This window comes from Accipiter gentilis, chromosome 16 (genome assembly GCF_929443795.1).
Source record: "Accipiter gentilis chromosome 16, bAccGen1.1, whole genome shotgun sequence".
Classification (NCBI taxonomy): Eukaryota; Metazoa; Chordata; class Aves; order Accipitriformes; family Accipitridae; genus Astur; species Astur gentilis.
The window spans coordinates 13982222-14005001 of NC_064895.1; positions in this window are offsets into that span (position 1 = coordinate 13982222).

A 22780-nucleotide genomic window follows, 5' to 3' on the forward strand; every position below is an offset into this window, starting at 1 on the left:
GCTGCACAGCAACAGCAGCAAAGCAGACTGCCCCACAGGGCCCCCTATCCTCTGACAGGTAAGTAATGAAAACTTTGACATTTTCCCCATTTACTCTAATAAACCAGGAAAAAACCCCAAACCAGTAGATGTATGTTGACATTTAATTTCTCTCAGCCACTTATTGGTAAGCACACCACTTCTCAGAGCAAATATAAAGTGATGAATATAGAAGTTAAGTAATTAAAAAAGAGTCTGTGGCTGATGAATCTCAACCTACTTTCCTGTTCAGTTACCACTCCTTTTTATAATGAAGGACTGAAAAGTTGCACCCATAAGCCACAGTCATTCAAAAAGTTTTTTTTGTTTTTTTTTTTTTTTTCCCCAGCTCTATTTTATGTGATTTTTTTAAAAGAAGAGACAGTTTAAAAGAACCTTAAAAAAAGGTTTTGGCCGTTACCTCCACAGTGGCACATGTATTCTGTTCAGCACAGTCATTACACTGGAGCATACAAAACCCCAGCTTTCATTTGTCGAGACTGACTTTTAAGAAGCTTTTTCACCAGTGCATACAATTTGGTCTGTGTGTCCTCTTTTGTAGCCATTATTAACTCACAGTGTGGGCTATAAACCCAAGCTTCCTCAACTGGTGCCAACTGGCATCTGTCACCACTCTCTCCTTATCTGCTACCTCTGCCAGTTCCCAGTGTTAAATGAGGCCAGACCATGCTATCATCAGGATTAAACCTAATGCTCTGAGTTCTGTCTGCGCTGTTTATTTTTACCAACTTATTTAGATTTCCAGTCTGGGCATCTGAGCTCCAGTAATGCTGATGTTTTAATGAGCAGTAAATCCACACAGATGCAAAGCCTGACCATTTCCTCTCACATTTGGCTGTGTGTTCTTAGACAGCGTGGAGGAGATGCAAAATCCTACAGCACAGGAAGCTCTACAAAAGTTACTTCCCTACCACTGTCATGTGTGTGTCCAGGGGCTGGAAGGACCAGGGGACACAAGAAAGGACAATTGCCTGCCTGTGATGAGAGGCACTTGGAGCAGGTTGAGCTAATGCTCTGCAGCTATTGACCAGAGAATTGTACACCTACTATTTCCTAAACTAGCTGTATCTTTATTAGATACTGGGAGATAAAATGGACAAGCAAATAAATGGATTTACAACTTCCTCCTCTAACATGTAATGATGATTAGATAAAAACATTGTATGATCCATTTATAACCCTGATCTGGAACTGATGGAGCAAAATCCAAACTAGGTCAGATGCCAAAGCACAAAGAGCAGTGACACAAACATGAGATATACAGTTTGGTTCCCACATATGGAAGAACATAAAGGAACTTACTGCAGAGAGGCAACACATCTAGTAGCTATTTAATGCCAATGCAGAAGTATCCTTACCCACCCTTTCCTAAGGGTTCTGGTCCAGTCAATTTTTAGACACAACCAATCTCTTACTAGATATTTTAGACAGGAATACATTACACTGTTGGAAAATGTTTTCCTTCACAGTCAAAACAGAGTTCTCCTCAGTTTCCTCCCTTCATGTCTTTTCTTATTACTGCACAAAATTTTTCAGCATCATGGGTGTTTACACCTTTTCTAATATTTATTTGCTTATTTGCTCTTTACCTTCCTTAAATTCCACACCATAACGTTTTGATTTATTAACTCACTACTCAGAAAGTAATAAAAACATCAGGCTTACAATTAAGAAAATAAGGCTAGTAAGGTTAAGAAATGGAAATTAAGCAAGCCTCCAAAGGAAAAAACTGTAGAACACTTCCAGAGGATGTTATAGATAGTAAAATTTTATACATGTCCAGGAAGCAATTAGATCCATAGAAGAAAAACACTTCAAGTGCTGTGAAACAGAAAGACGTGACCTCTCAGCAAGTCAGTTAGTTGCAGATCACTGAAGGATGGGTGGTGAACTGGGGAAGAGTCACCACATGCTTTCCTTGCTCGTCCACTGCTTCCCAAGCATCTTGTGTCAGCCACTTTCAAGGAAAGACTAATGAACCAGATGGACCTCTGCCCTGATTCAATACATCAGTTTCTACAGTTTTTTATTATCCATTTGGGATGGTGGATTGCTCGTTTGATTGATTTATCTACTGTATCACACAGAAACTGTACCAAGAAAACAAATTGCTATATTTATCATAATGTTGCTGGGACAGAGGTCAACAGTGCAAAGTAGCACTTCTAGAGTGATAAAGGTATAGCTTGACAGCCTCAGAAAGGAGTTTCAGAAAGAGGTGCTCAAGGTGTGTGCTTGTGCAGGTAAGAGATAAAGAGGGGGCAAATGCACAAAAGCAGAAGTGTCACGCGGATTTTGCTCTTCAAGCATCTCGCGTAAGCAAAACTCTCGTGAAGGATGATAGATATATCTCTGTGTAGCTTCAGTGAGAAGCTGTGTGAACTAGGAAATCAAGTGGCACTGCATTTATGGGGGCCCAAGTGAGGCCCGGTGACAATGAGGCGCTGCCCGCAGGGCTGTGAGGTGGCGCTGGCAAGGAGCTGGAAGCATAATTCAGCTCCACCAGCGCCTGTGCTAGCAGGATGCCCTGCTCACCAAAGCCCAGGACAGTGCTCCTTATGAGCAAAACATCAGCACCCTGCAGTGCAACACTGCTTTAAGCTGCAGAGGAGTCATGTTTTCCCTGCGTGAAGTTCATCAGGATGAGCTCCAGGTCATCGGCTGAGGTTTCACTAACTGAAACTTGCACTTTCAGGCCATTACAATGTCACAATCATATTTTCCTGTGCACAGATTCCCCTTTCCTCACTTTCTTCTTTTTCTGTCTCACCCAACAGTGATGCTTGACTTGTATCATTCTTGGCACAAGGTAATTGAGGGTAAGTGCCCTGAGTTTAGTGCCTGTACTTCGGTCAGAAGAAGGTGAAACAGTTGATGGAGACTCATGGACACAAACCAGAATGGGTTTCAGATCTCTGTTTTCTTATTACTTCAAAGAAACTACATTTATTTAGTCCAAGGAAGTGAAATTCAATATTGGAATTAATATTTTTTATTTTCCTCAGAAATTAAAAAAATCAGACTACTGAAGTTTCAAAAAGAAATAACATTTTACAACACTTGATTGTTCCTGTAAGCTTAAATGCAGCTATTTATTTAGCCCAAACACTTGATATATATCACTTGCTACTGGGAGAAATAGTCCAAACCAGTCAACTTTCAGCTTGATTCATTACCACCTGGCAGAATGGACCTCTGTCACAAGCAAGGCATTGCAATTTGCAGTCCTTACCAGTCAGATGTAGCCCCTGACTATATTTCTCCATGAACAGATCTAGAAATTGCAGCCCAAATAATTATTACATTCTTGGAGTTTATTAGTTTTTCTTTTAGATCATTTTTATCTATCTGTCTACCAGCATAACAAAAGTAGGATTCATAGATCAATTACTTACTGTTTTCTTCATCGTTTGATGTATTCTGTGATTGCCTAACTTGGGCTAAGATGGTGACAAGCATCTGTGTTTTTCCGTTCAGTTCAGGCTATTTTTTGTATTTGGGGAAGGGAGAAAAACATTGCCTCTGTTTCTATCAGTGTCAGTGCTCTGATGCACTTCACTCCTGGTCTTCTGTACTTCACTTCTCTTTGCAAGCTATAAAATACTTGGACCAGGTATTACACTCTAAACTGATTCATACATGCTGGGGACAGTTTTCAAGAGCTCATGAATAGAACTTTGTTCATCTATTTGTTTTCACCTTATTAAACCAAAGCCAGATTGTGTTAAATTACGTATTCAATTGTATTATAATCATCTTAGTACATGTGTCTGCAGTAGTCAGCAACTTACAAACATATGTTTATATGAATAGCTTTATGCTTGAGATATTTACAGTGGGTATGGAGGTTATTCAAGTATCAACATCCTCGTGTACTTGTATATGCAGGATCAGGGTCACAGCTTTCTGGGAAGTCATTTCTAGACAGGAACATGATATGCTATGTTTCACACTGTGACAGATCTTGTAGTAATACTCAAATATTCAAGAAAGATTCTCACAAGAGTGTGACTCAAACTGGCCTTGACTGTCAGCATGAGTAAGGGATCAAATGATCAGAAAGGAAAGAAGTATCAAAGCAAGAAGCCAAAGCAGTGTAACTATTCTCTGGTACAGAAAGGTGCTGATGAGCAAAATGCAGCTGCAACCTGGCTGGCATAAACATGGTGGTTGCCAATTAAAAGGAAAAGTAAAGATAATTAAGAATGTTAGATGGAAGACTAGTTAAGACTTTACATAACCTGACTTTGCCTTAAACCAGATGATCAGAGATAAACTAATAAACCGGAATAACTCATGAAGAACATATCTGATGGGTTCAACATTTGCAGACATCAGAAAAGCCTCATTTGAGGTTTGGTGTTTCTACTACAAGAGTGTAGCTGTGATTTGTGGGGTAATATCCACATCAAATATTTTTCATGCTGAAAACTATTGAAAAATAAGTATTTTCACATAGCAGGACTTTCTTAAAACATTTTAAAGTTTTTAATCAATACTTCTAATTTTCCATTTTCAATCCCAACTCTAGAATTATTTACCAAACTCTGTATTCCACTTTTCTTTTTGTTAACGTAGCAGGTTTTCTACATTATTTTGACTTATAATTGAAAATCCTGTTTCTCTCTGCAGTGTCACATGCTGCCTTATTTGTTGTTGTATTAGATAAATGAAAAATATTTTTAATTGAATCAGTGCAGCCATACAAAGTCACAAGATCCTTATGACTGAGCAATATGTTATCGATGTACTTGCATAGTTACATATATTAAATGTATATTTTTCTACAGAAAACTCAAACAGAAGTTGATCTGAAATTGGACAAAAGTTGGTCTGTGTGTATGCTGTAACCTTGGGGATGTGCTGGTCTTCCTGTTTAAGTGTGTTATGGCTGGCCATCACATGAACTGTGTGCCTGATACGTTGTTGTGTGGATGTGTGCTTGATGATGTTGTTGTGTACCTACTGTGTCATCTCAGTAACCACAGCAGATTTATTTCACATGCACTTTATAGCCATGTACCTATGCTCTGTGGATATGCCTAGGATTTAATTCTGTCTCTTTCCCACTGAATTTACCTTTTTATCTGGTTCACTAGGTCTCTCCTCAGCCTCCTCCCACCAGGTGACACAAGTGCAGCTCCTTTAACCCTTCCTTGCAGGCCACATGCTGTAGGCCCCTAACAATCCTGGCATGCTCCCCTCCATCTTCTCAGCATCCATCCTAACTGGACAGCCCCCCCCCAAGCAGTATTTCAGATGGAGTGTAACCAACACTGAGCAGAGAGAGACAACACAGAGCAACTGGAAGTGTGAAACCATGCATATAAACTTGCTAAAGACCTGGATGTTTCCATTTAGGTGTAAAGAGTCTTTAGACAGCTCTAAAAAAAATGCAGCAGGTTAAGATCACCCTTTCCCTGGGCAGGAGCACAGCATCAGGGCATAGCTCCTTGGTGTATGCATAGCAGGGCTTAGTGCTTTCTCCTTCATGTTCATTTTCTTCAGTGTTTTTAGCTGATAAACTTTCACGAGTGCTCATTTAATGACCCGGTATGAACACTGCACCAGCTGAGGACTGCTGCCACAGAGCAGTCAGGGCTGGCAATACTTCTTGGTTCACTCACCAGCTGATCTTGGTGCAAGGGTTGGAAAGGGACCCTCAGTCAGGTCCAGTAGCTATTCCAGCCCCAAAGGACAAATACAGTGACCCATACACCTTACTGGTGACCATACTGAACAACTACCAGATAGATTAAATTAACTCTTTGTCTACTACAGCTACTGTTAAGTGCAATTTGATCAGCTCTTACCCATCTCTAAGGGAGTCTGAGGCTCTTTGGTTCTGGTACTGCTCTTTGATATAGAACAGTTGTCGGTCATGTTTATTGTCAACCTTGAGAATGTTTGGTCAGGACCATCTTTTCTGATGTTTTCTGCTTGCCATAATTTCTGAGGTGTTATGCAGAACTATGGTTCTGCCCAGTCAGGGGCTTCATCACACCTGCCATGGGAAGACAACCCTCTTCAGCATCCCCTCCTACTTGTGGTCTTCATACTGCGGCAATTTATGCCATTGCTAAGCCAGCTTCATGCAAGTAACATTCTGGAAAAGACATGGTTGCTTACCAGTGCTCACCCCAGGGGAATGTCATCTCAAAAACACTGTTATAACATATTTTCATTTAAACAGGTATAACCACATTCTGGTGAATTTAACTCCCTGAATCCAAAACACATCCATTTCTCGCTTTGCCAGGGATTTGCTTCTGGTTTGTACCATCTCTTAGCAACCACAGCTGTTCCTCCATGTCTCTGTACACTGCTTTGAGCTATGTAAAGAATTGCTAACACTCAGCAAGGCCTACATTGCTCGCCTGATAATTCAATATTGCTTTCTTATGTAATGAACAATGACTGGACCTAATGAAGGGTTTGCCAGATGACTGAGCTTATGAGGTCTGTAAACTCTGGTTACAGCTTTTCCCATGACTGGAGGGATTAGGGTATTTTTTCCAGTTCAGATTCTCTCTCACCACCGATTACAGGTGAACTCATGCTGCAGCTGCTCATTCAGCCACGGTATTTACAGCTTCCCTCTCCGCGCCCTGGCCATCTAGTTTCATGAAACTTTCAGGAATTTGGGGTGGAATTAAGGAGCTGCATTTAGGCACTCGGGTTTAGATGGGCAGGATCTCCCTCTGGAGGCCTTCACCAACAACTGCTTCTCTCCCTTGGCTTCACAGAGACCTGTGGGAGAAGAGATTTGGTAGAGCCAAAATGCTGCTGCAAATCAGATCTCTCACCCCGGGCTGGATGTCCTTGCTTTCTGATTTGCCTTACAAACCCAAACCTTCTGCCAAATGTGGCTGCAATTCGCCAGCAGCTTCAAAAGCTCATGGACAGACACCTCTTCCCCCTCCACCACAACAGAAAAGCAGGGAGAAGAGATGAGGCTGTTTCTGTGCACTGGACATCGGGCCAGGCGTTGCCAAGCAAGCAGTGCCCAGTGGCAGTGGGGATTCCTTCCTTGATTTTGCTCAGAAGGACACAACCCCAGCTTATCTGACAAGTAACACCAATGTTAGCATGGGAAAAAAGTAGTCTGACAGAAAATGAGTCTCACAAAGAAGATAAGGAACCAGAGGAAACTCTAAACCAACCCATAATAAAGCTTCTAATGCAAATGTTTGAAAAGCATAAAAGAAAGCCAGAATTAACTACTTAGGTCTTTAGACATGTTCAAGGATTAGTGCCACATGTATTACAGAATTATATACTTACCTTCATTATCATAGTCCCCCATCTGACCTGTTGAATCACTTTTTTCTTTTTTTTTTTTTCCCAGATATCCTTGGCATCCAATGAAGTATTTCTAGGCATAGGAAGAAAGATACATAGGCTACCAGTTTTTCCCAACAAAATATTCTAGATGTTATAAAAGCTTTACAGTTGTGAGTTTAAAAATAATAAACATGCCTTTTTTCTGTTAACTGGCATAATCTGTGTTGAGAACTTAGAATCAACCTTTATTGTAGAGAACATGTTGGATTAAATGAGTTTCACTTAGTACTTCCCACTCTTCTTGTACTCCTTTTTTTTTTTAACTTTCATGAATCTTTTAAACTCATGTTGATCAGGTATCCCACTAACAAGCTGGCCTCTGTTACACTTTTAAAGGATGTCATCAGACTTAAACACAGCGAGTTGCAAAAGTTGTTTGAAAAGTTATACTGTAATATCAATGCCTGTGTATAAATAAAAGGCTTCTGTTGAATTTCAGTCAGTTTAACTGTTATAAAATTCTTGACTAAAGAATTCAGACCACAATCTCTTTTGAAATTCCAATGGTTAGCAATTGAACATCTCATAATCAAAAAGCATCTTTAGTACATTTAAGATGAATTTTTTTAAAAATAACAGCTAATAGATTTTCTCAGGTTTTAAAAGTATATCTAAGCTAAAAAAATATAAATGTCAACCCATGATCTAAAGGGGAGATTGCAGTGCATGTCCATGCATAACCATAAATGTAAGAAGAACTATGGCTTGAATAGTAAGAATAACTCTCAGATATAAGTTACTAGAAGTTAAAATGTTTGTCTGCTGTGTTAGTGACTTTGGAACCGAGTAAAAGGTAAGGCAAGTAAAAATATTTCTGCTCCTATACCAACTAAATGCAGAATTTACTTCTATCGCTAAGAGGCGCTGCTGCATAAGGTCCATGGGCTACTCTTGATCACCACACTGTGCGATGTAGCCACGAGTAAAATACCTGCAATACACAGATATTATTTTTTTTATGCTGGATGGTGTATATATTATCAACATATATATGTCTGAATTAATATTGTTCTTTCAACAAAAAAATCTTTCATCTTAAAAAACACATTTTACTGAGTGGCTGCTGTATCTTTCTTCAGAAATGTCCTTTATTTTCATTCAGTTATGGAAGGTTTTGTGCTTGACTTGCAATCTCAGAAATCGTTCTGAAAGTTATGATGATATGGACAGCAAATTATTTGTGTCTGAGGCTAACTCCTCAAGATGGTAATTTATATTAAAAGGAATTTTAGACCTATAGAGTCAACTCCATTTTCTTGAGAGGTTCTCAGGACAGGCTCACAGTGCATTTACACTATGACACTCGGAACATGTTAAGCAGTATTTTACTCCATCATTTGTAAAGATAGAGTTCCAGAAGGGTGCTTAGCTAAGCCAGAAAAACACATAAATATTGTTAAAATTGTTTATACAGTTAAGGTGACTGTACCAGCTGGTACAACTTGTTCTAATTTGGCAAGGAGTTTTCTCAGCAGAGTTCACAGCAAGCTGGATGTGGACTGGGATGGAGCAGGGTAGGAATCTTGGGAAGGATTTGCAGGTGAGGAGGGTGAATGCACCTGTAAAACTCATTATCAGTACAAGACTAACATGACCACAGCTCCAGGGTGCAGCTGACCATGCATCATCTAGAAACTACAGGTTGGGCTTAGTACGTTTGATTTGGTTTTGCTCTTTCCATGCTTGCTGTGGACAGTCTGGAAATCCCAGAGATAAAAATATTAGATTATAAGATGATAAGTGGTCCTTATGGCTCTTCCAAGATGGTTTTTAAGATGAGGAAGGGAAAAAGAAACAGTACTTCACTCCTTGAAGAACTGCAGAGAAGATTTTATGGCTGCAAGTACTGATTAAGCAAGAAACTATGTATCTCTTCAAAAAAGTGTGACATGTAAAAATATGACAATCTGAATTAAATGGATTTAAAGTTTGTCACAATTGCTCTATATACCATTCTCCTGTTAAAAGCTAACTTAACAGCTGTGTCTTTTGAAACTGTTTTTGTTCCATTATTCAAAAAAAAGCACAAACCATAAGAAAGAAAAGGGAGATAAAATGGATTTGTAAAGGCTCTTGTAGCTACAGGCTCTTTGCATCATTTGCTTCAGGAAGAAATAAAGCAGACTAACATAGGAGAAAGCAGTAGTTACAACCACAACAATGTTTACTGCTTCCCACTCCTTGCAGATTATTTAACAATGAGATTAGAGGAGGGATGTTCTTTTGTGATTGGTGATGTTGGAACTACAAAGCAAAACACTTTCTAAAGAAGTGACTTTAAGGGTATGATTTTAAACACAGCAAAGCTGTTCCAAGGGTAAGCTGCTGCTAAAATGCAGTCCCCCTCACCCTCGGCCTTAGCCCTTGGGCTGATGCTTGCCTGATCCTATCACAGGCCAGAGAAAAAAATCTAAACTAACAGAAAACATGCTACCAATTAAAAAAAACAGAAGTCAATACATTTTTTGCTAGTGCAACTCCTTTAGCTCATGCACTAGGTGGTCAGACAAGCGCCAGTGCAAGGGAGGGCATGGGAACAGGCAGCTGTAGCATGGAGATGGGATCAAGCAGGGGTGTCTGTTTTGGCAGCATTTGTTGCCTCAGCTTACGTGGATCATCAAATTGAAATCTATCCCTTTCTGCCTTCTATTTCCCCTTTGTGACTGATTTTTGTGTAGCCTTTCTTTTGTGGGTTAAGAGTCTTTTAAGTTTTGTCTCTATAATTAAGGTCCTCTTCAGACGTTAACTATTATAACATCTAGCTATACTTAGCTGTCTTCAATTGGATGCAATTTTTGCGAGTTAACTTGAAGAAAAAAATCAGTTCCAATCAAAGGACTTTGAGAATTTTCATATATATCTTCTTCCTCCTTCTTTTGCTACATCAGCATCCCACATATGATCAAGGGACTGTTTGGACTTCCAAGTTACTCCCTCCATCTGCTCTTCAGACTTGTAAAGCAGATTTCAAAGATGTGCCCCCAAGACACCTATCCTACCTCCCAGTGCCACTGCTGGAGACGGTGCTGCACAGAGAGGGGCCTGCTCCAGCAGGCCATGCCCAGGTCCTCATGAAAGGCTCACTGTTCTCTGGCAAACATTCTGCTTTCCAAAAGGAGAAGAGTTATGAAAGATGCAAAAGGCATCATGACCAGAGGTCAAGAAGACACAAGGTGTGATTTTAACATGGTAACGATACAGCAGTGTGTGATAACAAGGGGTTGAAAAGCACTTCAGCATATTGCATGCTCTATAGGTGTTCAGAACATGAAAGTAAAATTCAGGGTGGCTTATATATCCTCTTAGCATTCACATCCCATGCTTGTGAAAGCTCCAAATATCCCTGTGAGAACAAGGGTTTGTTTTCCTTTTAAAATCCTGCTGGTCTTTTGGCCTCAGGTAGCTGAAAGTTCATGATGTTATTTAACGTTGTACAAAAAAAGTCTTTTGTCAGTTTAAGAGTGATTGTTCCATTGTGACAGTTTGTAAGTAGAAGACAGTGGCAGAATAAAGACACAAAATTCAGTAGATATAGAGAACAGCTGAACAGGAAAATGGCTCAGCCTCCACAGGAAAATGGCTCAGCCTCCTCAAGTAGAGTAGGATTTATAACTGTCAACATATAGACTAGGAACATAATAAAAATATTCAGTGGAATGTTACCTTTTTAAAATTTCAACAGTATTTTGGTTACAAAAATACTGAAGGTGTTTTTGGGAAATTCTGCCTAATATCCAGTATATCCTTGTATAACTGTTTGCCACTGTAGCAAATTATCAAGACATCATCAAAACAGACCAAATGTAAGACTTTCTGTATCTCTGTCTTCAGCAGTTGTAATAAAGCTGCACACCCCTTCAGAAGGGTAAGGGTATACCAGCAGGGATGGCTTCAGAATTTGTTTCCATTTATCAGCATTCAGCATTAAGAATTTGGTGGAAAATATCCTGAATAATAATTAATTGATGATATAATGATTGTATTTGTGCGAGTACTTTGCTTTCCCATGAGCTTTGTCTTTAACTGCATCCCAGCATAGAATTAGCAGTGTCTGTCTTTTGCTTTATTGTTCAAGTTCAGTCATTCTTTCCACTTCTAGAGCCATCACAGAATTCATAATTGAACAACTCCATGTAAAGGAAAAGTGCCTTCTGCCATTATTAAACACTCTATGCTACAAACATAATAATAAATCAATCAGCATGCCAAAATTTGTTCAAATTACTGTAATTCTTGTATCTCAAACTCTGATAATGGTCCTTTAAATTCAAAGCCCATAAACAATGCTTAAATAAGAAATAATTTAAAGGAATGGTAAAGGGACGAAAAAGATCATTTATCTGGAAACATAGTGACCTTATTGTATCCTATCCAAAATGTCTAGCAACAGCAAGGCAGTGACTGCATGTTAACCACTGAGCAAACTGCATAGCATTTCTCTTTCACCTTCCCCTGGTATAAAATTTGGAATAATAATCTTGCTGCATGTTGCAGCTTCTACTTAACTTCCACTGGTGTTTTTAACTGTGTAAGGATCTAAAACACATAAGCTCTTCTGCTAGTGCCCAGCTTTAAAAAAAAATCAAGTGATGAGCAGCAGAAATACTGTAGAAACTCTAGGTTGATCTTCATTATGTTTAAAATTTAACCTTTAACTAAAATGATATCCAAGATTCCTCTCTACCACCTCTAGAACTGGGCCTTAAGAAGACAAACAATGGTTCTAAGACTTGTGATAAAAATCAGCAGAATTAGCACAACACAGAAATGTAGCATATTAGGAATATTATGCAGTGAAGATGGAAAACTACAGTGCAAGAGGTAAAAGTAATTCCACACACAGTATGGCAGTCACTTCAAGATTTAACATTTTTTGGGTCACAGGCATTCTTGTCTGTGCTGATCCATCCACACATCACGTTATGTCTGATTCTTTTTTCCCAATTAAATAAAATGCAATCTTATTATCTGATTGTTTTTCTGGCAAGGACACTGTGTTTTCCTCTCATGCTTCTTAAAAAGAGATGCAGATTCTTAAACAGCTGGGCATCCAACAGAAATGATCTCATTCTTTAAATCTGTAGCGTCAAAACAAGACAGAAATAACCTTTGAGCGCAATGAATATTTTTGACAAGATTAAGGTCCCACGCAGGAAATGGAACACAGAATTGTTTTTAAAATCTTTAATATGCATCTCTCAGAAGAAAGCTGAATTGACTTTTGGAAAGGAAGGATGAAGTGGACTTAGAATTTTCTCGTGGTTGTACCATAATTAAAGTTATTGTTGCCAGACTAATTTATACTCACTAAAAGCCTCTGCTTTCCCCTTTGAGTGCATGAGGAATTTGACTGCAGGATGGAGTAAGTTTTTCCAGTAGCCTGGGTAATCCCCACTCTTCCTACCCATTCTTTACATTAGTGTGGTTTTCAGCTGCACTTCAGATCTGAAAGCAGAATTCTTAACAGTTACTGAAATAAATTCCAAAATATTGCGACTAATGCTACAGACAGAGCTATAAATCATCATGCCAATAAAGGGTAAGGTCTAAAAAAAAATTATCTTTGTATTCCTAAGAAACTAGAATTTTAATATAAAACCTGAAGTATCAGGGTTTTTCAGGGCTCTTTGTGGCTCCATGAGTGCTGGAGTCCTCAGGAAGCAACGGAAGCAGAGACCAGGTATGTGTGCAACTTCCTGAAAGGTCCTCAGCTCCTGCTTCCTGAGCACCACCGCTTAATACCAAAGCATTAGGTGATTTTTGGAAGTGAGATGAATAACCCAGCTTGCTTCCCTAAGGAGTTTTTTTTTGGGGGGGCGGGTTGGTGGGGGGGTTTGTTTGGTTTTTTGCTGGCTCAGGAGTTTGAGTAAATTTTCTGGGTAAGCTGGAACAGACTAAACCTCCAAGGAGAGGAACAGCTGTGAATGGAAGAAACATTCCTGCTCAGAAAGGGCTGTCTTTCTCACATTTACTTGAAAAGTAGTTATACTTCTATATATATGCCTGTGTAGTCTAGAATATAATTTATTGTAATAACAGGATACTATGATCTCCGGGAAGAGCTGCAAGGGGCTTTAGAGCAGTATTGTGGAAAGAGCTACATCCTTCCTGCAGCAGCCAGCCTAAGCGTAAAGTCGAACCTACAGTCAGTGGTCTTGGTTAATCCCCATCTAAGTCCGCCCGGAATCCCTGTAGGAAGCAGTATTTGACAAACTCCTGTGATCAATCTGCCACAAAGGCTACTTATTACCTGACTTTCTGCCTCAAGCTGCCTCTTTTCCCAGCATCCTAGCAGTTACCCAGGCTATCAAGCGACAACTAAGTGCCTTTGCTTTTTTTTTGGAGGGGGGAGAGGGAATTTAGGAGGCAGGAATTTCAAGGCCAATAGCTGTGTGAAGAGGACCACTGTCATGTGGGTGGCAGGGAACGATATCCAGCAAATTGTGTTTTCAATATCCCATGATCTCAAGTGTCAGAATACAGTGCTCCAGATGGACAACAAACCAGCCATCCTGCCTGAGCGCTTCAGGGCCAGGCTGTCTTGTGTGCTGTTGTCACAGGCTCAAGATGACTTGGAACTGAGCTCTATAAATATATAGCTCTTGTGCCCTCCTCACTCATTTCACAGTTTCCTTGAAGAGCTGACAAAATTGCTTGAAAATAAAGCAGCTTTGCCTGTATGTAGATGCTGATATCAATAATTAGAGCTGGTCAGAAACAAAACCAGATACTTTTTTAGTATTTTGCCCTAAATCAGGACAAAAAAGTAGCATTTTTTTCTAAAATGAGAAATTCTAAAATATTTTAATTGTAAGTATAAATATAAAAGTTATAAAAAGGCATGGTAACACAGAAGTGAAACATTTCCTTCCTTAACACATTAACCTTTTAAGGAGGTAGAACAAAACAATATTCACTTGAATATATGTTTTTAAACTTTTCCACTAATTTTTTTTTTTAAGCTAACGTTACTCCATTTTAGAGAGAGGGTATTGAAACAGAGCAATCTGCTTCAAACACCATCACCACGTAGACACCACACCGGGCTCTTATCAGGCACCTTGTATTGCTGTGGTCTACACCTGCACAAACAGATATGTCCTGCCCTGAGCTACCATGACAGGAAATCACACCTTTTTTGTTGATCAAGAATGGGTCATACAGATATGAAATGGGCAGAGCTGTGACCAAGCTGAAAGGACTTTGCCGGATGAGGCTAAACAGCCTCACACTCTCACTCAAAATGCTCTATGAATGGAGATACACCAACCTTTTGTCATGAGAAAAGCTGTGCATATGATTTGCATGTTCAATTTTTTTGTGGTTTTCTATGAAGCAATACCTTGGTTCTTGGATGGAAAATGTATGGGTTTTCATGTAAACTCTTCTGTCAGGAATTCTCTGAAAAATGAAATGTAAATGTGAGAAAACCTCAAGTGCTGTAGGATGCTGCCTCAGTTCCAGGAGATTATTCCACATTTTTTGCGTATTTTCTGGAATTGTTCTTTCTCAGCATGAGACCCTGAGCCACTACTTTGTACCATAGCCCACCTGTCCTCATTAAATGGTGACTGGCTTCATGAGCAGCTTCTCACTGACCCAAAGCTCCCACAGGGACATCTTTGGTGGACTACAAATCCCACTTGGACACAAAACTACCATGAACTCTACAATCAGAAGCAGCTTGCCGCAACACAGAAAAGTGTTTTTGCAAGCCAGCACTTGAACATATTCTTAGATTTTAGAGACAGAAAGGCCTTATGTGTGCTCTTCACTACCTATCCATCACAAACTTTTAAAGAGAAGAGCAAAGTTAACATAGTTTCTGACAGTCCCTTCTGCTCAACAGTTCAGAAGTCAAGCCCCTCCTGCAGGACCTTCAGTCTGGTCCCTGCTCCAACCCCCCTTTTTAAATTTGAAGCTGCATCCAAATACATCTGAGCTGATCCCCCTACCGCTGTCCTGGACTCAGAAGAAGAAGAAAGAAGGAAGGAGAAGTTTCTTGCCCAAGCAATTATGAAAAGGGATGTTTTGGCTGTTGTTCTCTATTGTGTTTCCAAAGTAAATCTTCTCATCCCATGATTGTCTGTTCCTCTGCACCCTGGCAGGTCTACCTGACTGACACCATCTGTTATTCCTGTGCTTGGGGAAAGAAATTAGTCTCTTCAGTCTCTGTAGGGAACCATATAAAAACAAATGCTGAAAACCTAGTTGCTGTCTCTAATATACTGCAAAGGCTGAAACCAGTGATATTTATATCTTGAGTTGCATTAAATTTAGGCTGTGGGCAAATGCCCAAATCTTTTTGCAAGTTGTTGCAAACATTTGCTGACAATCAATATGTGACATGAGTATCCAGGATGTCTATGAGGAAGAGGTGTTAAAACAACATTTCTGCAGACAACTGTTCATAATATATCCTTGGAAACTTGTAGCTGAAGTATGTTTTCTACCTTGACATAATCTGTAGATTTATTATATTAAGGCATGAACTTTATGGAAAAAAAGTCTTTTTGAAAAAAAGAATGCCTTCAACGTTTAAACAAATAGAATAAGAATTGGTTGTGGGGGGTGGGGGGAAACTACGACTGTGAAAATTCCCCCCTTATAGGAATCCTTCTCTACACTTTGTCTTTTCATCTGGGATGCATCATTGCTTTATTGTGATGCTTTGGGTCAATTAGATTTTTATCTGAACTGATAAAGAAGGGTAAACTTTTTAGGAAAAAAGAGTATTAGTTAATGATACCAGAATTAACTAGCAGGATTTCATGAGGAAACTTGCTGAGAAGCTTCAAAGGGTATTTAATAAAATGGGTACTGTAGTTCCTGGGAGCTAAAAAAAATTAATGAGGGCTTAAAGCTTGAAATGTTAGAACTTATTCATAAGAAGTCTGGAGGGTGGTAACCTACAATAGCAGTTACTAATATTCCTACTTCCTTTGCTTTAAGGAGAAAAATCTCCATAGTTGTGAAATCAGCAGCTTAGAAAATTCTTAAATTACATGCTATGTAGCTTTATTGGCTGCTTTATTCAAGCAAGAGTTGGCTGACACTGTCATAGTAGTGTCAGAAGCTGTTTGCTTCATAAAACATCTCTCTGATTAGACTGTGGGCAGATATCTTGTTATTAAAGCTATTAGACTGTGGTGGATTTCACTGAGTTTAGGAATACATTTTTCTTAAGCATTATATTTCTTCTTTCAGACAGTAACATTAGAATTAAACACATACTCATCTTTCTTTAATCAAAGCATATTGTGAAGGACCTCCCACACAGCTCTTTTTGTTACTGTGATCTTTTTGCTGCTTGCAGGAGACATTAACCCAATGCTTCTCCAGTAGACATACCCCTGAAAGAGACCTTGAGCCTTTTTCTGAAAGAACTGTTCCTATTTGGTGCTGTCAGATTAAGTTTCTCTATGTCAAGATAGCAGTCTTCTGTGGGTGACTGGGGCTTTCCTGCCTTTCCTGTTATATTTTTCCTACTACTTCCAAGTAGCGGGGCAGGATCAACATCTTTCTGGAAGTTCTCTGGCAGCTTCTGAACGTGCTAAGTCACAATTAGACATGCAATACCACACACTACAGATTTTCTGCCAGCCACAGGGGAAGATACGGACTTAATGTCTTTCTGCCCGAAGATGTTTTCTTCACTGCCCTGAATCAGGTACTAATTTATATCCCAGAAAGTGAGTATCAAATAGTAAATATCAGAGCGGTATCACATTTACCTTGAATTTATAGCAATATGCACTACCTAGCAAGATGCAGGCCAAAGGGAATTCATGTCCCCTGTACTGTATAGACATAGTAACATTGTGCTAAGTGATGTCCAGATGTAACATCTAAACATAATGCAATTTTGAAGGTCATTATCATGGTCTGCTACAATGGTGGTAGATGCCACACAGTCTTAAAAAAAAACACAACAAGCTACCAACGGACACTACGTTATCATTAGTAAGCAGTTTGGCTAAGAGATTTGTGTGAAGACTAAAAATGGTAAGTACTCTCTAGTCATAATTAACTCCAGTACTGTGAACAGTAAAGGTCAAAACTGAAATATCTGGCAGACTCAGAGACTGACTGCGTGTTGCCATGACCTAATTCTACCCAACTTACTACAGAGACTTCTTTATCACAACCAGCAAAATTATTCACTTAGAAGAGAAAAAAACCTGGTAATTTCTACAATTTCTCTCTTGTATAAGAAGAGAGAAAATAACGTCTCCGAGCTGACTACCACCACCACAGTGAACTTGTATCACCATACAAATGCTATCCAGTGGCAGAAAGTATTTCCTCACTCACCTTAAAGTGATTGTGGTAAGCTATTTTATACTCTGTTAGACGATTGCTTATGTGTAAAGGAGATTTCATGTCTTCAAGGTTGGCAGCATACATGTGCACACTTCAAACAGTACCTTCTCACTAAGCAAACCCCAAGATGCCTCTATACAAAACCTACTGCAGCCAGACTGCAAGCATTGGCCTCCAGGAAAAAATGGAGGTGGCAACTGGTTTATGTATGGAATTGAATTGTATTGGTCTTAAGACTTCAGTTAAGCTTTCCTCTGCAAATTGCTGAGGGCAAGATTGAGTGGCCTTTTTCCTTTCTTTAGCTATTATTAATTGACATTATTTCTCTAGTTCCACTGCCATGCACCTTTTTCCTTGTCTTTCAGTTTACCACTGAAAGGCTAAAGAGAGAACACCCATGAGGCAGGGATTACCTGCCATCTCCTCCACATTAGTGACAATTACGTGCAGCAAGTAGGGAACTGTAAAACAGTGAGAGAAAAGAACAAACCTAGTACTTTAAAGAACAACACTAAAGATGCTATATCATAGCATGTAGACATAAAGGCTTACTTTGGGAGCAGCTTGGTTTGCAGCCCCAACTGCTTATCAATGTGTGCAAGGAGCTATTGTTTTAAACAATGTGTGAGCTTTACTGCCATGGGGACACCACATACATGTTCCACTTCAACCAAGAAAAGCACAAACAGCCTTGCTGGTTACAAAACTACGGAGAACAGTCACCACTAATGAGGCTTTGCTTTTTTTGCTTTTCTGTGAAAAAAGTCAGAAGATCTTTTTCATTCACAGGCATGAAAGAAAGGGTAGGGGAAGATGCTGACTTCCAGACTCTGCAAATGCTAACAGAAAATGTACTCCAGTGACAGGCAATTTATTTATTGTCATTCTGTTGTGAAATCACCATATTAATTTCTCACCATTGTGGGGGGATTAGATACTATGTGTTCAAGTGGCCTTAAGTGTAGAAATAAGCTGCCTTCAGAGGTAATTAAACTCTGCCTGAAAGTGCCCATCATCTTGGTATATGAGAACACATTAATACAGTGAAGGTGGGATGCAGTTGGGAAGGATGAATTTTAGAAGACTTTTAGTTGAAACAAATGGAAGGTAGGTACAAAACCTAAGTGGATAAGAATATGCTAAGCGGACCACTGTTAAAATTGAGGGATCAATCAAGCACCATTTTTCTATCAAGCTTGGGGCTATAGGAATCTGGCCCAGGTCCAGTTTCATTCAAAGTTTCATTTGCAATCTGGATGATGGACTGGAGAACATTTCTATTAAATTTGCAGACAACATGAAACTGCAGGGGACTGAAAGGGTATTGGCTGACAGGATTAGAATTCAAATGATTTTGACATATAAAACATATTCACATTCTGAAAAATATTCAGAAGAAGATAGGAGAGGGAATTCAGAGGAAGTGATGCAAAGCTGTACGCTTAGGCCATGTTTCCACAATCCTAAGTGTGAGATCTGGGGTACGTTTCCACAATCATAAGTGTGAGATCTAGGCCATGTTTCCACAGTTGTAAGTGGGAGATCTGTGCACTGCTCAATCACCTACCATTACCACCTAGTGCAGTAGCAGATAAAATGTTTAACGCCGCTGTTTGTAACCTATTACAGCATGAGCAACACACCACTTTCACCTCTACCTCAAGCAGCAGGCTGGATATCTACTTGGAAGTGGTCAGAGAGCTGCATGAAGAGGCATGGACCCATTCAAAGTAAATCACACACATCAAGGTGAGTACAGGCAGAAAAGGCCAGTGCAATTGTACGGCAGTCAATGGTACTAAATCTGGGCTGCTGTAGTCCTGCCACCTGCAGGACTTCCCAACTACATTTCCATCCATTTCTTTTTGCCAGCACTGCTTCTAATGCAACCACACACTGAGACAGTTCAGGGGGCTGACAGCTGGCTCCACCAAGAAAGTGATTATTTCTCAGCCAGAGCAGCTTCCAGAGCCAGCTCACCACATAATTATATGAGCTTGTGCAACGCAAGGGATAGGAACAGGCATCTGGGGTTAAGAGGAACAGCAGGACCAGAGCAGCCCAGATGTGATCAGTTTCAGGTACCGCAGCACTAAAGAGAGGACTCAACTAAGACTTCTCTGTGAAGAATTCACTCTAGCCATGAAGATACAGTGACTCCCCCTCCAAAACCATCTTGTCCCATGAGAAGAGATGTCTCATAGCTATGACAAGAGCTCCAAATATGGGGGAACTGGCTGTAGAAAATGTGCTTGATCACCTGAGGGCCACAGGAATAGCCCTTAAAAGGAAGAGAGTCAGATCTCAGACTAACCTTAACAGGATTCTGCTTCTCTGCTGTCTCCTGCATGGTCTTTGCAGGAGCAAAGAGGAGCAGATGGCAAAAGGCAGAGAGCGAGAAGACCAAATGGAGCCACGGTCACCACCTGTGCCTGCCACAGCTTGTTCACTCACCCAGAATAAATGAGAGGGGCAAATTGTTCAAAATGCCCTGACTGACTATTTTATGCAAAATCCCTGACTGCTGCTTGCTGTGCTGTGAAATTATGCATATGCTGGAGTGAAAGCAATAAACAATTGCTTTCTGCAAATCTTGGTCCCTGTCTTTTTTTAATGGTGCTTGCCCTGCTCTGCATCCTAGACCCCCAGCCTACACCAGACCAGGCTGTTATTTCATTGATTATTCCCAATGCTGTCTTAATAGCCCCCAAAATTATTATTGCAACTTTTCTGCTTGGCAAAAGGCAAGTGCAAACACAACCCAAATCTGGTAAAGTGTAACAGAATTTGTTAAAATGTAACAAAGGGCTGAACTACACAAAGGCAATGGTAGCTCTGAAAGACAGGGTGTATGGGCAACTGCAATGATTTAAATCCCAGACTTGTTGTGCTGCATCATATGTCCTGCTGCATCCATCCCATTTAGTGACCTTACAATCTGCTGTTCCTCAGTAGAAAGTATTTCTCAGCACTAGAAGGCATTTTGGTCTTCTGGGAAAATACAGGAACTGCCACACTTAGGGCACAAAAGCTGAGGGTCATGTGGTGGAGGAAGCTGCAGATACGCAGAATGTGGCAGACCATGCAGCAGCCTCTTGGCCACCGGCACTAACTCTCCATCATCTGCTCTCACTCCAACAAAACCACAGAAGACATGATCACCTGGACAGAATCCATAAGGGAGCAATAAGAGCAATTGGAGGTCTAGAACCGTAAGGAAAGATTAGAAGAATAAAGGCTATTTATTCTGTGGAGGAAAGACGAAGGAAGGCCTCATAACAGTCTTTAAAACTTTCTAATGGTGAGAAGTACAGCACTGGAATAATCTGTTTGCAGTGATTACACTCACTCAGCCTTTAGGAGCTGCTCACACAAGGCCCCGTGAGGAACACGTTGGTACTATCTTGGGATGAATTGGTGGGCTGCGCCACATCTGCCTAAATTTTTATGATTTTATAGTTAATACACATCATTGCATTTGCATCCTAGAGCAGACAAAGCCGTAAAGAGATTCATTAGATATGGAAGAGGATTACAGGGATTTAGTTAAGAATATTGCTGTAATCAGAGTCCCCTCTTATTACACTGAAAGGATCCTTGCTCAGAAATCAGAGGCCCAGACAACTCTGCAAGCCATACTACTGATGCCATTCCTCTTAAGTCTTCAAGTTATTATTCAATTGCTCTTTTAATTACCTTTATTACAATCTGTTTTAATTAATTTTACTCAAAGAAAAAAGAATTACTCGTATTTACCAAAACCAGTATTTTATAACTTGGATTTGTATAAATAGAATATGTTGCCACCTATTTGGGCAATGGTATTTGCAGGAGCAAATGCAAATACCATTTGGGCACTATTCTGTGGATTTAATACTGCTAAACCACATTAAGTTCTTCATCCAGCTCTTCTTAAGTCCTTCAGTGTATTGCACTAACAAGTAGCTCTGGAGAAATGCTTCTGTAATCACCTCCTATTTTTTAAGATTTTTTTTAAGATAGCATTAGAATGGTTCCAGTAATTATTCTGTCAATCAAACCCATTTTACTGAACTACCTGCATGGCCTGATTTGACTATGCAAAGTAGTGATAACAATGAAATAGAAGATCAGCACAGAAACTGCTTTAACAGTCCCCAACTCCTCACTTAAATCCTCTATGGAATGTTCATTTTGCTAAGCTTCGCCTGTCTTTGCTGGTCCTTTAGCAGATATCTGGCCCTTTTACTGGTGCACTTGTGTACCTGAATCTCATTGCTTGTTCCATTTCAACTGTCTGGGTGTGCTTACACAGTGCTACAAGGAGGAGGAAGCCCGGAAGCAGGCCAGGTTGCCTCCAAAAGGAAAGGCTGACATGTTGTTTAGTGCTTTGCTTTGCTATTGCTTATACTCCAGTGCTGAATGACAATGTAAAATATGTTATGACCATCCAATTCCAGATTTTGTGGTGGTAAAATGAATCCTGGGAGAATAGACATTCTGGAACACCTATTAATATTTCCTATCTCCTGCTTCCACACACACACTCTTACTGCCTTTTGATCCAAAAGGTTAGCTCGTTTTCTGGGTTCTGAGTGGGTCATTCCAGGGAGAAGGGGGAGCTTATGTTGGGGAAATTAAATTACTGTGTTTCTTTCCTTTATTTACAAACAGGTTCTTTTACTCTAAATACAAGAAAAATAAAAATAATAGTACATAATCCTACAGCTCCTATCCCCAAATCTCTCCCATCCAAAACCTGATCAAAAATCTCTTTTTCTTTCTCAGCTTTTTCTCAGGTCACAGTACCAGACTTCTGTGGGTGTGCCCTGTTCCATATTTATTTATCTGAGTGATGTTTCGGCCTTCTTTTGTAAAGACAAGCAAAAAAAGAACAAAGCAATACCCAACACATTCCTCTGCTGATATATGCTTTCTTTAGGGTGGAGCCTGCTGTTGTTTCAGCTGCTTTTTTCCACTGAAGTGTTTAGTAACTTCTTGGAGTTCTTCTTAAATGAGGAATCCTACAATGCTCTATACATACCAACATTCTCACCCTTGCTGATAAATCCTTATTTTTTACTGTAGTATAAGA